The sequence below is a fragment of the Alligator mississippiensis genome, chromosome 7, assembly GCF_030867095.1.
Source record: "Alligator mississippiensis isolate rAllMis1 chromosome 7, rAllMis1, whole genome shotgun sequence".
NCBI lineage: Eukaryota > Metazoa > Chordata > Crocodylia > Alligatoridae > Alligator > Alligator mississippiensis.
This window is the reverse complement of record NC_081830.1, coordinates 84,160,302-84,173,912: the sequence shown is the minus strand read 5'-3', so window position 1 is coordinate 84,173,912 and position 13,611 is coordinate 84,160,302. Positions and strand designations below refer to the sequence as shown.

At 47.6% G+C, this 13,611-nt stretch overlaps 1 long non-coding RNA gene across 12 annotated transcripts in view; it reads right to left on the bottom strand.

Annotated features, from left to right (window-relative positions):
• LOC132243314 (uncharacterized) overlaps positions 1-12,822 on the bottom strand; it is a 61,708-nt gene extending 48,886 nt beyond the window's left edge. For 2 of the 12 annotated variants that reach the window (XR_009463545.1, XR_009463544.1), the window contains exons 1-2: positions 5,736-6,727; positions 3,751-3,859 (exon numbers count right to left, since the gene is read on the bottom strand). This is a non-coding gene — a long non-coding RNA (uncharacterized LOC132243314). Of the gene's footprint in view, positions 1-3,750; positions 3,860-5,735; positions 6,731-9,720; positions 9,797-10,540; positions 10,698-12,401 lie in introns of those variants that run through there. The other 10 variants (XR_009463542.1, XR_009463546.1, XR_009463540.1 and 7 more) reach the window with 9 other exon arrangements.
• Between the last annotated feature and the right edge of the window lie 789 nt (positions 12,823-13,611).

The following is a 13,611-nucleotide window of genomic DNA, read 5'->3' as shown; positions in this document are numbered from 1 at the left end:
GGTTCAGGGCTGGGCGAGCTCCACCCCAGAGCCAGCAGCAACCCCCTTGCTGCCTCCTGCACTGCAACCTCTCTGCACCCGGGGGTCAGGGCAAGGGGGCAAGTCCCAGGGCAGCAGGAGGGAAAGATGAATAAATAAAATAGATTATATGGAGCTACTGGAGCAATTATTTGCAAGTATGTTCATTATAAAAATGCCATTTACTGTAATTATTGGATGTTTTGCATGTGTACGTGGTTCCTGGATATTATACAAAGAAATTAGAAGGGTTTAAAAATATTTTTAATGTTCTGAGTGTATGACACCTCATTTTTTAAAATGAATATTCAAGGAGTCTAAATATAATGATCTAACTCTGCTAACTTTGGGGCAGGTCTGGGATTTAGCAAAGATTGGTGCAACACACGGTCCTTCAGACTAGTGGTTCCCAACCCGTGTGTGGCAGCACAGAAGTGTGCCATCAAAAATGAACAGGCGTGCAAAATTTTTCTGTGGCAGTGAGCTCCAATGAGCTACAACACGTATGAGGATGGGGAATGCCTTAACAGGTGTGCCGTGGAAATTTTTTATTAATGTAAGTGTGCCTTGGGCTGGAAAAGGTTGAGAAACACTGCCTCAGACCATGATGGGGAATGGGGGCGAGACATAGCTGGAGTCCCTGGCCCAACAGGGGACACTGGAAGGCAGGGCAGGAAATAGCTGCAGGAAGGGGGGACCTACCCCGCCCCCCCCCCACTTCTTCCAGCTGACTCAGACATCTCCCTCACCTCTTTGGACCTGATGGACACAGGGCAGGCTACGAGGGGAGCTGCACAGGATGCCAGGCTCAGCCAGGGACAGCAGCAGCAATGGGCAGGTTCCTCCTTTCCCCAGCTGCCCCCCTTGGGTGTCCCCCGCTGACTGGGAGTAGATCCTGGAAGAAGGAACCTCCACCAACCTGCCACAGCCTCTGGCTGAGCCCAGCACCCCACTCAGCTGGTTCCAGCGGTCCACACGTGAAACAGCTCTGGGGCTCCCTGCATGCCTTCATCACCCAAGGATAGCAGCAGTAGCGGGGAGAGAGTTTCCTCCTCTTCTGCCTGCTTCTGGAGGTTGGGGCATCCGGGGTAGGTGCAGGAAGAGGAAACCTGCCTGCAGCTGCTGCTGCTGTCCCCAGTCAAGCCCAGCACCCTGCACAGCTGCAGCCCACGGCTGGAGCAGGGCAGGCTGGCTCTGGAGCTCCCTCACCCTCACGTGCGTGGATCTCCCCTTCCTGTGCCTGCTTTCTGCACTGCCACTCTGTGCCCTATTCAAATCTGGGGGCTGCAGGGAGAGGCTACATGGGTTCCCAGGCTCCAGAGACAGCGGCAGCAGAAGTGGGGGTGGAACTGCACTTTTGCACCTGCCGCGGGTCCATCTCTGCTGAATTCATGTAGAGAAAGCTGTAGATTCACTTAGGGGTTTTCCAGCAGTTAATAAGATGACTAATGCTCATGACATTCTTATATGTAAAAAAATCCTTGCAACTCAAAAAAAATCTTTAGTGAAAAATAATATAGCTAAGTTGCTACATGGGAGGAAGGGAGCACTTTGAAGTTTCTTTGATGATTATTCTGCATTTTCCAGTGGTATTTTATAGCTGAGATACAGGAAAGTAATATGGGGATCAAATAAAAAACTGGGGAGGGGGGCAAGACAGTAACAGGATATGCAGGGTAATTACCCTTCACTTCTCTAACGGTAGGAAGTAGAGTCGTTATTCTGAACGGGAAGGGACCTCCTGACTCATCAAGTCATTCCCATGCCACCGTAAGATAAGGGATTTTTTTATTCCTTGTATTGCTCCTTGTACTCCCTTTTGAGCATCCAGTGAGAAGCACGAGTTAAAGCCTGACTTTTCAACCTAAAACTATCACATATATACACACACTGGTAGAGAGGTATGAGAGAAATTCAAGTCAAAACAGAAATTTTCAAAACCATAATTAAAAAAAAGGCCCATGATTTCACAGTTTCCTATCTCTTGAGGTTGGCAACCCTTCCTTTCCTTTTTTGTGTCCTTGTGGCAAGGTCACTAGCAAAATTCAAGATTCATTGCACTCTGGCAGAGCCACACCATAAGGACTTCTGCTGTGGCCTCAAACTTGTGACCTCTGTGCTGTCAACTGTGTGCCTTAGTGCCTGCCCCACCCTGCCCCTATTAGCAATACTGAAAATGTGGAGGAGCATGAAGGGAGAAAATAAGTAGGACACAAGTCAAAATGAGATGGAGAAAGAGAAAAGATGCTGATGATGGGGAAAGCAAGTGAAGTACGCCAGAATGGCAGCTCCCCACAATCCAAGAGACAGGAGAGAGTAAGGGGAGCTCCTCCTTGGAGCAGTTATGGCAAAGGCCTGCATTTCTGTACATGAATTCTAGGATGAATTTTCCATGTGAAAGTTTGTACAAAAACTGGGTGCTGGCAGCGCTCCATTCCCAGACCAAGGGCAGATGCAGACTTGTGTACAGCTCAGTAGGGAGAAACCACCAGCTTTCACAAACCCCACTGTGTACAATCCTTCTGGAGCATGAGTACTGCCACTGCAACCGCATCCTCCCGGCCAGAACGGTCCCCTTGGACCTCCACAGGATGAGCACAGCCCTGGCAAATCTGAAAGTCACAGCAGCTTCTCCTGCCTGGAAGACCCAGTCTTCAAAGGCAAATATTAAACAAACTCCAACCCCTGTTTTTAAAAGTCGGCCTTTAAACGACCTTCATTAGACTTTTTAGAAAACAGAATTTTCAACCTGTGGGATTTTCCAGTAGTTCAATATTTTCTTGGACCAAAAGGTGAAATACCAAAAATTTTCAAGGAAAAAAGTTCCGAAAAATTAAAGACACAAAGTTTCACAACATCAAAATTAATTTGGCAGGAAAATGTCAGTTTTGATTTCTTTTTTTTTTCCTGGGTGGACAGTGACATTTTAATTTCCATTGAAATGACAAACTTCTGTTGTAACAAATCCCCGTATTTCTCCTAGAGAAATACGGGGATTTGTTTCATTCTGACGAACTGAACGCTTTCATCATTTGTTAACCCCCGGTGTCAGCAATACTAGAGGGGTAACTGAGCTATGTGCAGGCTGCAAGAATGAACCAGCCAAGGAGAAGGGCCGACTGGTCTGAATAGTCAGGGATGGTCACAGTGGAAGAGGAGATTAGGTTGAAGCCTGGGGGAAGAGAGTCCAAACACATAAAACTTTGAAGCAAACAGGAAAGAAAGTCTTAGACTGGGCAGCGCCTGGTGCAAGGGAGATTTCTGAACAAGGGAGGATGGTGATGTTAAACTGTGAGCAAACAGATAAAACTATTGCATCTTGATATTTATACAGCATCTAAAATATGAAGGAACCACCCGGGTACAGAGGGATCCAACAGATCTGGTGGTCACTAACTATATGCAGCAAGGAAGACCTGACTACATACAAACACTGCAGCTCTGGCAGGGGTCTGGCGGCCTCTGAAACCAGCAACTCGGCAAGGGCCATTACCAAGCTAATAAACTCTTCAACCGCAAAGCAGGGCAGTTAGTGTGCTCGTTCAGGGGCATGAGCTTTCAGAAGCTAAAGCCTACTTTGTTAGAATCGATGAATGGACTTGCAGAGCAGAGACATTAAACAGAAAGAAGGTTATTTAAATACAAAGAATAGGGGGAGAGGAAAGAAATACCTCTTGTATCCCCAATTCTTTGGGGCACTAGCCATCGTTACCTTGAGCAATCAAAACTCACCGCGTGATTTGGCTCCATAAACACTTCAAAGATGTTTCCTCTGAATTTTTCTTCTTGCTCCTACTGAGTTTACAAATTTTATAATTTTCAGCTAGTTCCACTGATATGGCTGGAAAATGGGAAGAGCAAAAGCAAGTTCAATTATTCCATATACCTCTTATGCAGAAAAAACATGACTGTTTCCATTTGTCAATAGGTGACCTCAGCATCTTTCAGCTTCCCTCAGGTCTCTTGCAAAACTCCAGGACAAAGGCAGTCATGGAGCGGGGCTTAGAGCTCGGCTATCAGCCAACCCACCGCTGCTCGCTCGCTCTGCTCTCCCCTCTGCTCTGTTTTGGGAGTCTTAACTCCCGCAGAGCCAGCTCGTTATCTTCCTCAGTGACTCTGTCCTCCAAGACAGGCTTACAATTAGTTTTTGCCTGCCTACACCTAGGCTGCAGCTCAAGGTGTGCAGCCTACTACAGGCAGTGTCTTCAGCTTATTCTCACCTGATCCTGCATTTGAAACCAACTTTGTACAGTAAACCTCCCCTTGCATCCTCACCAAAGATCCAGAAAGTCCTAAAAGTTCATTGGGCCCAACATGGGCCAAGAAAACAATGTTTTACCTGTGAGCTGCCTGCCATTTCCCCTTTTGACCATTCAAGGCATCTGACCTGGGCAGCCCCATGTACTCTGAGTGGGACAATATCCTTGAGCAGATGCAGGAGAACAGTATCCCCTCCCTCCCAGTTTGCTGACAGCACACTGTAGGAAGGGGAAATGAATAGATAGGAACCCATGACCCCTGCCAGCCCTTTCCCCTTGAGGCTGGAGACAGGGGGAGTTGCTGAAGTTGGGGGCTGGTATAAAGGTGGCAGGGGCTGCTAGGAGCTGCAAAAATCTGCTAAGCAGAATACTGAACAGGAGCCTGCAGGGACAACGGGAGAGCTTGAAGGGTGGTGAACTGCAAGAGCCGGCTGGAAGCAGAGAGGGGCTGGAAAATGCTGCCTGCAAGCAGGTGTCAGGGAGCAGGTGCCCGTGTGAGCCAGAACCGGTATTTCTGGGTGATTCACATTCCCCAATGCCTTTCAAGCTGAATTTTCAGCCTGTAAATGTCAAACACGCATTAGGGAAGGCTGGCGCAGACCAAAAAACATTAAGTAAATGAATATGTTTACCTGTTTTCGCTGAAGCACTTCTAATTGTCAGAAGTGCTCAGTAACCCAGATTTCACAGGAGCCTACTTCTTGTTCAGGCACCTAAATAGGTGGCTGATCCTTCAAGGGAGCTCGGCGCACTGCCTGCTCTTTTGACAACCTGGACTAATCTGTGCACGTTCAAAAAAAATCTGACCTAAAGAGCTTTGAAAACATGGCCCGGGTGCTAAATGTGGACAAAACTTGTGGCTCCCCCCCATTCTCCTGCATCGTCCAGAGTCCTCGTTTTAACCAAGAGTCACTTTCTTCACCCCCAGACTTTGGGCAGTCTGCAGAAGGATGCTGATGGAGCTGGGCTCCCTCCTCTGCAGACCTTACACAGGAACTTGGCTTAAATTATGGAACAACTGGCGACAGATAAGCAGAGTCGATGCATCGACCTTTCTGTATTGCAAACACACACACACACAGTCCCAAGAGTCTCTTTAGTGGGAAATCTACACACTGGCAGATGTCAAGGTGAAATCCAATCTACATGAAGAACTCCATAATATGAAAGTTGCTCTTTAAAAACTTATTTCTTTCTCCACATCAGGAGATACAAATGCCCCCTTCGGCATTGTTTCACTCTTGATCATCTCGGGTGTCATCAAGCTATCTGATATTAAATAATTTGATGCATTCTACATTTACAATAACAGATGTCACGACCCTGTTCGACTTTTACATCTACAACATTTAGAATAAAATTGTCCTTGGCATGGAGAGGCACCTAAGGCTGCCAAAAATTACATGCGTTTTCTCAGTCATTTTAATAGTCCATTCATAGTAATCTGAAAACACATACCTTTTTGAGGCCCTCATGATCAAATTTAAAGTTGAGCTGCAAGAGGTTTCCAAAGACTGGGAATGGAACTGGTCTTGGAGAAAGTCATCTGCGAGCCCGCAGCATCTTCAGAAACTACACAGACACAAGAGATACAAATAGGGTGACAAGGACCTCACTTACTGAAAGCATTTTAATTCAGCTTTACTAGGCAGCTGGGTCTCTGCTATAAATGCATGGACTGGATCTTTCTTTGTTAACATCTTCCCATAAAGATGGTTTTATAGTCAGACTCCCAGTAGGAGGAGAATGTGCACGCATTCCTGAGAAATGTAATACGCTGCGGTGTAGCAATGTCTCCACTGTCATCAATCACAGACCTATTTGAAGCCAAAGGTACCAACCTATCATTTAGGCTAAATTAAGGAGGGAGCAGGGAGGGCAATTAAATGCTGCTCAGCGGCAATGGTTTACTTGGTGGAGATCAAAGAGAGGTAGATAAACCTGGAGCAGGAATTGTCTGGAAGAGCAGGCTTGGAGTACGTGGGCTCCTGTATACATGTGCAGCGAGGCTGCTCCAACACAGTCATTACAGCGCGTGGGAGCAGACTCAATTAATCCCTGCAATGTGGTAATTACCACGCTCCAGCATGTATCAGTGTCCCTGTGCTGCAAAATGGCGGTGGGATGCTTCAAACTAAAGCTCGCTCAATGATCTTTAGTTCCAAGCGCCCCGCTGCCATTTTCAGTGTGGGGATGCTGATATACATGACGCTGCGGGCACTTTAATTAGCGCGGCTCTCGGAGCTGCGTTAATTAAAATGCTCCCCCCTCCGCCTCCCAGAGCTTATCTATGAATGCCCTGTGAGAAAGGACAATGTTTCCTTTGGTTTGTTTTTCCTGGGCATTGGGAAGCAGAGCACTGGGCACGCTCTCAGTAAGCAAGCAGGTCAGGGCCACACAAACACGCCCGACATCACCTATTTCACATCGTAGTGGAAACAACCTGGCAAAGTCCCAAATACTGGCTTGCCCTTTAAGCCAAGGGGAAACTAGTTTTGCATATTGAAGTATATTAAACAGTCCTTCTATGCAAAGAAAGGCACTACATATTATATCAGAAATGACTTCTTTCCCTCATTGGTGTGAGCCTCACAGCCCCACAGTTCGCCACTTGTACCAGATAAACCCAAAGTACTAGACTGTCAGTGAGATTTCAGGAAAATCCAGACACACGTTTGGATGTGTAAATCTGGCACTAAATGGGGCAGTGAGGACCCTACTGCTTATATGCAGCCACAGTGAACTGCAAAGTCTTTGCCCAGGGAAGATTTGCACCCCTCCGTGAAAAGTAAATTTTCAGGTTCTTTCGCATTAGTTTAGGCTCAGGACACTGCTCAGCTTGGCCAGCTAGGAGACTTACAGGAAAGACCTGACAGGTGTGCTCAGGTACCTCATTTCAACTACTTAAGACAAGTTCTTCTGGCATGGAGGATGGTGCAAATAATGGCTTAGGGCACTGTGCTTTTTGGAATAAGGTAACTGCAATTTTACAGTGGGATTGCAGATATAGGGGGTTTCTCCTAGAGACTGCAGTAGAAAAGAAGGGAGAAGGCAGATGCTGAAGATAAACCAGGGCTGGGGCTGGTAGGGTGGAGCCTGCAATAGAGAAGGATGGAAGTGGGCGAAGCATGAGATGAGCAACAACTACATCAAGGGGAGGAAGGGAAGAAAAGGAAGGGAGGGGAGGGCTGGGAGCAGATGAGAAGCCATTAGTGAGAATGGGCTGGAAATCATGGGAAGGCAAGAATGTCCTGGCTAACAGATGACACTGAAAGAGCCTAGATGTTCAAACAGAAGGAGCTCAGCAAGAGAGACCTGAGAGAGAAAAGTGCTTGGGAAGACCCTAAGTAGTGACAGGGAGGCTTGAGCACCAGGTCTGCAAATTGAATGAAGAGGAGAAGGCAAGGAAACATGCTGGCCAGGTCCTGTTCCTGGATGCTGAAATTACTGTGGATGACTATGGGAGACCGAGAGGAGGATCTGAGAGCCAGGAGGTGAAATCACAGAAGGCTCACTGGGGAGGAGCTGGATGGACAGGAGATAATGGCAATGGGGAAGTGGAGGAGGACTCAAACGCAGGGCTGTTCAGAAGAGGACAAGGAGTAGGAAGGTCTAGACTGGAGAGCTCAGAAGTGTCAAGAACCCACTCCTTGCACATGTCCAGCCCAGTTCACAGGGGGAGAAAGTATCCACAAGCCATTCCCATCATCAGAGCCTTCACTTCAAACATGCCTTTGTGTAACACAAGAATTGGGGTCGAGGGGGGAGGCATAGGCAAGGTGGAATCAAGCGTTTCTCAATGTACCTGAAAATCTACAGATTAGGATGTGAGCACATTGCTCTCCCTGACTAAAGGACCTCCCCTTTGCGGTCACACCAGGCCGTTGCTTCTGACATTTCCAGAATCTTACTGGGGAGTGATGCTCCTCAAACGCAATAGTCTTTATCATCTCAATCAGTGGGACCTCTCCCGCACTCCCCTTCATTCCCCTTGCAAATAAATTTAGCACTGGAGAGTCTCCATCTTGCAGGAGCATGTGGATAGTTTGGAAATAGTTCAGCACAGAGCAATTCAAACGACTAGGGGCCTGGGAGGCAAGATGTATGAGGAAAGCCTAAAAGAATGAGGGCTATTTAACTTGGATGAGAGAAGAGAAGACCGAGGAGGAAGTTCATAGAATAGCAGAGCTGGAGAGAACCAGGGCTGAGAGGGATCTCCATAGCTCATCTAGCCCAATGCCCTGTCTGAGGCAGGATCATCCTTCACCAAACCAGCCTATGCAAATCCACTGTCTAACCTCATAGCAAACCTACAGTCAACCCCAAACACAACCATCACAGGACACAGCACCCTAACCCCCCATTGGTAAAGCAGGGGGACCATACTGCTAACATCTTGCTTCCTTAAAGGTTAATATATGCTCAAGAGATCCCATGCCCTCAATACAGATGAATGCACCCCCAGCCCCAGCCCTAAATACGGCATTGGCCTGATCCTGAGCAAGGGGCAAGACCCTCTAGCCAGGAACCTCCGGTTTTAAATCACATCAGGAGCATTGGCACAGCCCAGGCAAAATCAAAATCCCCAGCCTCGGCTGCAGCCACCACCTGATGCCTCTGAGGAAGGCTTTAAAACCCCCAAACCCTGACACATGTAGCAGCAGGAACAAGGAGGAGGGGGAGGGAGAGGGAATTCCTTCCCAGGCCCATGCAGCAACCAGGAAAACCCAGAAATGATGGAAATACCCATTATACCCGAGGAATCCGTTCCCTGCTACACTACTGTTGATTAGATACAAAAATTATACTGAAAAAACCCACATTATTTCCTACATCTTGGAATCATGGGTATAAGTATCATCCTAGGAAAAATGCTAGATACTAAGGAACTGTTTAATCTAGCAGAAGAAGACTTAACAGGAACCAGTGACTGGAAGCTGAAACTAAACACATCTGAATTAGAAATAGTCAGCAGGGAGAGGATTAACCGCAGGAACAATCTAGCAAGAGAAGTGCTGGACTTGCCATTGCTTGAGGTTTTCAAAGTAGGACTCGATGCATTTCTGGAAGATGCTGCCACTGAGCCTAGGTGCTGAGTTGTGAACTGTGCCGTAGCAATGAAGTTTGGCGCCTGGGGCAAAGCCCGCAGCGGCAGCCCACCCTCGCCCCATGCACAGATCCGGGGAGCACGTGCTCCCACCATGCTTGCCTGGGAGCGCACACAGTGGTGAGCACCTCCCTCTCGCCATCCCCGCAGCTATGTCCCGCACCCTGCCCCAGCTTGGCAGCGCCTCTTGGCGCCCCTTTGCTTTGTCATCTGGGGCAGTCGCCCCGCTCATCCCCCCTTGCTATGGCACTGGTTCTGGAGCTGGTTGTGGAAAACCCATCTCGGTCCACCTCTTCTCCTCACAACCCGCCCACTGGAAATTAAGGCAGCTCCTACCATGTGTAGCATCCACAAAGGGTGGTCTGGTGGCACTGGGGGGACAGCGGTGACCTAGAAAAGTAGGTGAGGTTTCAGGACTACGTGCTTGGTCTGGTCATTCCTCTCCCTGCTCGGGCACTTCCCAGGTGCTCCCAGGAAAACATAGGCGGTGGTGGTATGGTGGCAGCAGAGTCTGGCCTTGAAACACTTGTGGGTGTGATTTTTATTTTGGCAAGCAGACAAGGGCTTCCCTGCGAAAGCACAAGAGAGACTGGAAATGGTGATTTTCACAGCGTACATCAAAGGAAAGCTGAGTGATGTTTGTGTGGCAAAGACCACACGCTCCTCCAGTTTGAGGACATTCCCGCTGCCAAATATCCAAGGCTGCTGTAAACCGTGGAGCTATGAGAGCTCCTCCGGAGCCTGTCACAAGGTTCTTTTGCAGTGCCAAGGGCTTGCCAGAGGTAGCAATTGTATCCAGTGCAACAAAAAGCAAGTGATGGAGGCAAGAAAGAATTTGAATTTTTAGCCATTCTGCCTTCTGCGTTGAAATGCCAAATGTGTTCGATTCTGCAAGAGGCAATGGCACTGGAAGAAATATCGTCTTTCTATGTTCCCAGTAAATGTCTTTGTCCCCTATCTAAACCTCCCCGCCACCAGGCCAGATTTGCATCAGGATTTCTATTCAGTCTGCTGTTTTCTCCCTGCTTCCTTTTCAAGCTACCTGCTCTTCATCTGCCATTACTGTGCATGATGCAAGAGTTGCAAAATATGGGAACAGCCATGTGAAATGAAAAGCCAGCACCTCCATGCAATGTCTATGACAAGAACAACTCACCTGTTCCTTTTGACATTGCTTTGAACTGCGCTGTCCACCCAGAAACATCTTCAGGGGGAGCGGTCAGACCATCCTTCACTGCAAGGAATCCATTCAGGATAGTGATGGGGGTCTTTCCAAATCACAAGGTGAAGGTGTTGCCCTGGGTGGTTGCCAGCTGTAGAATTAGTGCCAGAAAAGCACAGTGACCAACATCTGCACTGCGGGGCAGGGGAAGGGTTTTTAACACAACAGCTCTGTGGCTACAGCACGCACTCAGGATGTGCAAGACCTGGGTTTCAGTTCCCTCCTCTGCCCAAAGGATTCAAAACCACTTCTTCCACCTCCAACTCAAGTGCTCTAGCCAACAGGGTCCTGGCTAGCCTAGGTGATGTACAGTAGATCTCAACTCCTGTGGAAGCCAGTCCACTTTGCATAAGACCCCAAATATCCAGTGAGGCAGGGACTGATATGTAGACATCCCATCTCCCGGGGGAGTGTCCGAACTACTGGGCTAGATTCATTTCCTGGCTCTGCACAGTGTTTTATACAAAGCAAGAGAGCCCCAGCAGAAGAGACTGTGAGAACCCAAATACGCCATAACCCTGGTTAAGATACTCACCCGAGAGGTGGGAAATCCAAGTTCAAATCTATGCCTGCCAGGTTCTTGGCAGGGATCTGAACCAAGGCCTGCCAGTGTCAAGGTGAGCACCCTAACTGCCTGGGGACAGGTGAGCTGTTGTAAAAGAGGCCATACCAATTTGAGACGCTACCCTTCATTTCTCTGGCTTTTCTTACGTTTGTCCCAAATGGATCAAATGGGCCCTTCCCATTAAGTCCCAAGTAACTTTTGCAGCCTGAGGCAAACTGAATAAAGTCTGTAGTTCTCATCCTCCTGACATGCATGTATAACAGGTCAGGTATCAGCAAAGAGCAGACTGGCAGATATCTGCACCTGCTGGGAACTCCAGTGGTCCTTAGTGCCACCAACCACCCCGTGTCTTGTACCAAGAAAAGGACTAACTGAGCCAGCACAGACATGACTGTGTCTCGCTGCTGTCTGATTGGCTCCTGCCCAACCAATTCAATGAATCATCCAAACAAAGCCTGGTCCCAAGTACGTGCCTCTACCACCACATTTATGACCACAGAACACAACATTATGCAAGAAGCTTGTGGTTATTAGCACCATAATTAAATCCCACTGTCAGGACTGGTTGCTTTCTACTTTTCCTGTTGCAGAAGTTTTGGATACATTATATGAGATCATTCTGATTTAGTGAGAGCATGATTTGTACACTTAATCCCAGCTGATGGCCATGGCACTGAATATTTCACATACTGAGCACTATGGACTCAGCATAAGGAGAGACAATGATAGCCAGCCAAGCATCCTCCTCCTCCTCCTCCTCTCTGCCCTCAAACTGAGTGACATCTCTTGACTAGAACTGTGGCTTTAGTTTCAGGGGGGTTTTCCCCCAGCCCTTCTGATCATAGACACCCACATACTTACAGTACATCCTTCAAAGAACCATTTTGGAGACCAAGCTAGAAAATGCCTGTCATAAGGGACAAAGATGTATCTGGAAGTTGCAACAGTAGAACAGGTCTTCTTAAAAGAGATGTATTTTACACACACACACACACGCCTTTTACTTCTTCACAAGTCAGAAACATCATCCCTAATATTATTAAATTCCTATGACCATCACGTACCAAGCAAGAAGGACACATTGCACACTATGGCTTACAGATTTTTGCAATCAAAACATCGACCATAAATTTCCTTTGCATGGAAAACAGGTGGATGCTCAAAACCATCTCTTCTGTCCAGCTTGGCTAATAAAGCACAGATTACTTGGGAGTATCTGAAAACACATACCTTCATGAGGAGCTCATGATGAAGTTGGTTCAGGAGGAAGACATCTACTTGCCTGTCAGAACTTTACAAACTGCACAACTAGAAAAGACACCATCAGGGCTACAAAAGTTTGATTAGCTGTCAGCATTTACTGTCTGTGCCTGAAGTCGGCCCCTGGGACTGCCAAAGTTCAGCTCCTTTGTCGCTCCCACAGTTCTTCCTGCAGACATTACATTCGATACAATCTCTGCTCGTTCCCCTTCCTTTATCCCTCTGTCTTTAACACCACCTTTCCACTCTTCTGCTCTCAGTATATCTCATGCATTCTCCAGGTTGAAACATGCCTAATAGACCTATTTGCAAAGAAACACTTGGTTGCAAGTGACCTTATTCCCCGTCCTCAATGGAGGGTTTTAAATGTAGTAAGAGACACAAGAAGGAAAAATGCTGGGGGAAACATAAGAGGCAGTGTGATCTTGAACTGCAAATAAAATTAAACTTCCCTTCATTAGGAGTCAGATACCAGCCTGAACATGAACCGGCCCTACCCAGTAACTCTTAGCAATACCTGCAAAGTTTGTTGCCAAGCCCGAAGTCATTCAGCCAAGTAATAAATGATTGTCTGATATCACGCCATATCCCTGTCCTTTGCCAAAACTTTTACACCCCATAATTAAGTATGCCTATAAATCAAAGAAATCAGCTTGCTTAAATTACACCCTGCTGCAAGAGTCCAGGCACTCTCAGCAGTCCTAAAGCTTTACCAACTTCCCCCATCACCCAGACGCACGTTCGTGGAGAAGTGTCTGCACAGAGGAGGTGGCTTGTCGACGTGTGCTTCGAGCCCTGCTTGTAGTCAGCCAGGTGCCAGGTGCTGGCTCCAGAGCTGTGGCTTCCCTTGGCTTGCTCTGTTAAAAGAGGTTCCCTCTGGTTTGGGTGCCCATTCAGTTAAGTCTGTGACTTTAAGAGATCACTTTTCAAACTCAGGAGAGCTTTCTCTGCTGAACAGTAGCAGCAAAAGCCAAAACATTTCTACCGAGAAAGAATTTACAAGCCAAAAAGAGTAAATCTGGCACTAAGATTAGAGCTGTCTCCCTACTGAGTGAACATTACTAGAGGTTCTTGAAGGCCGTGATGCTTGGGAGGGAGCAGCAGGTACTGTGAGGCAATTGGTGGTTAGGGCTGGGTTTCAGGGACCAAGGTGCAAGGTGCCAGGGCTTTGCAATGCTAA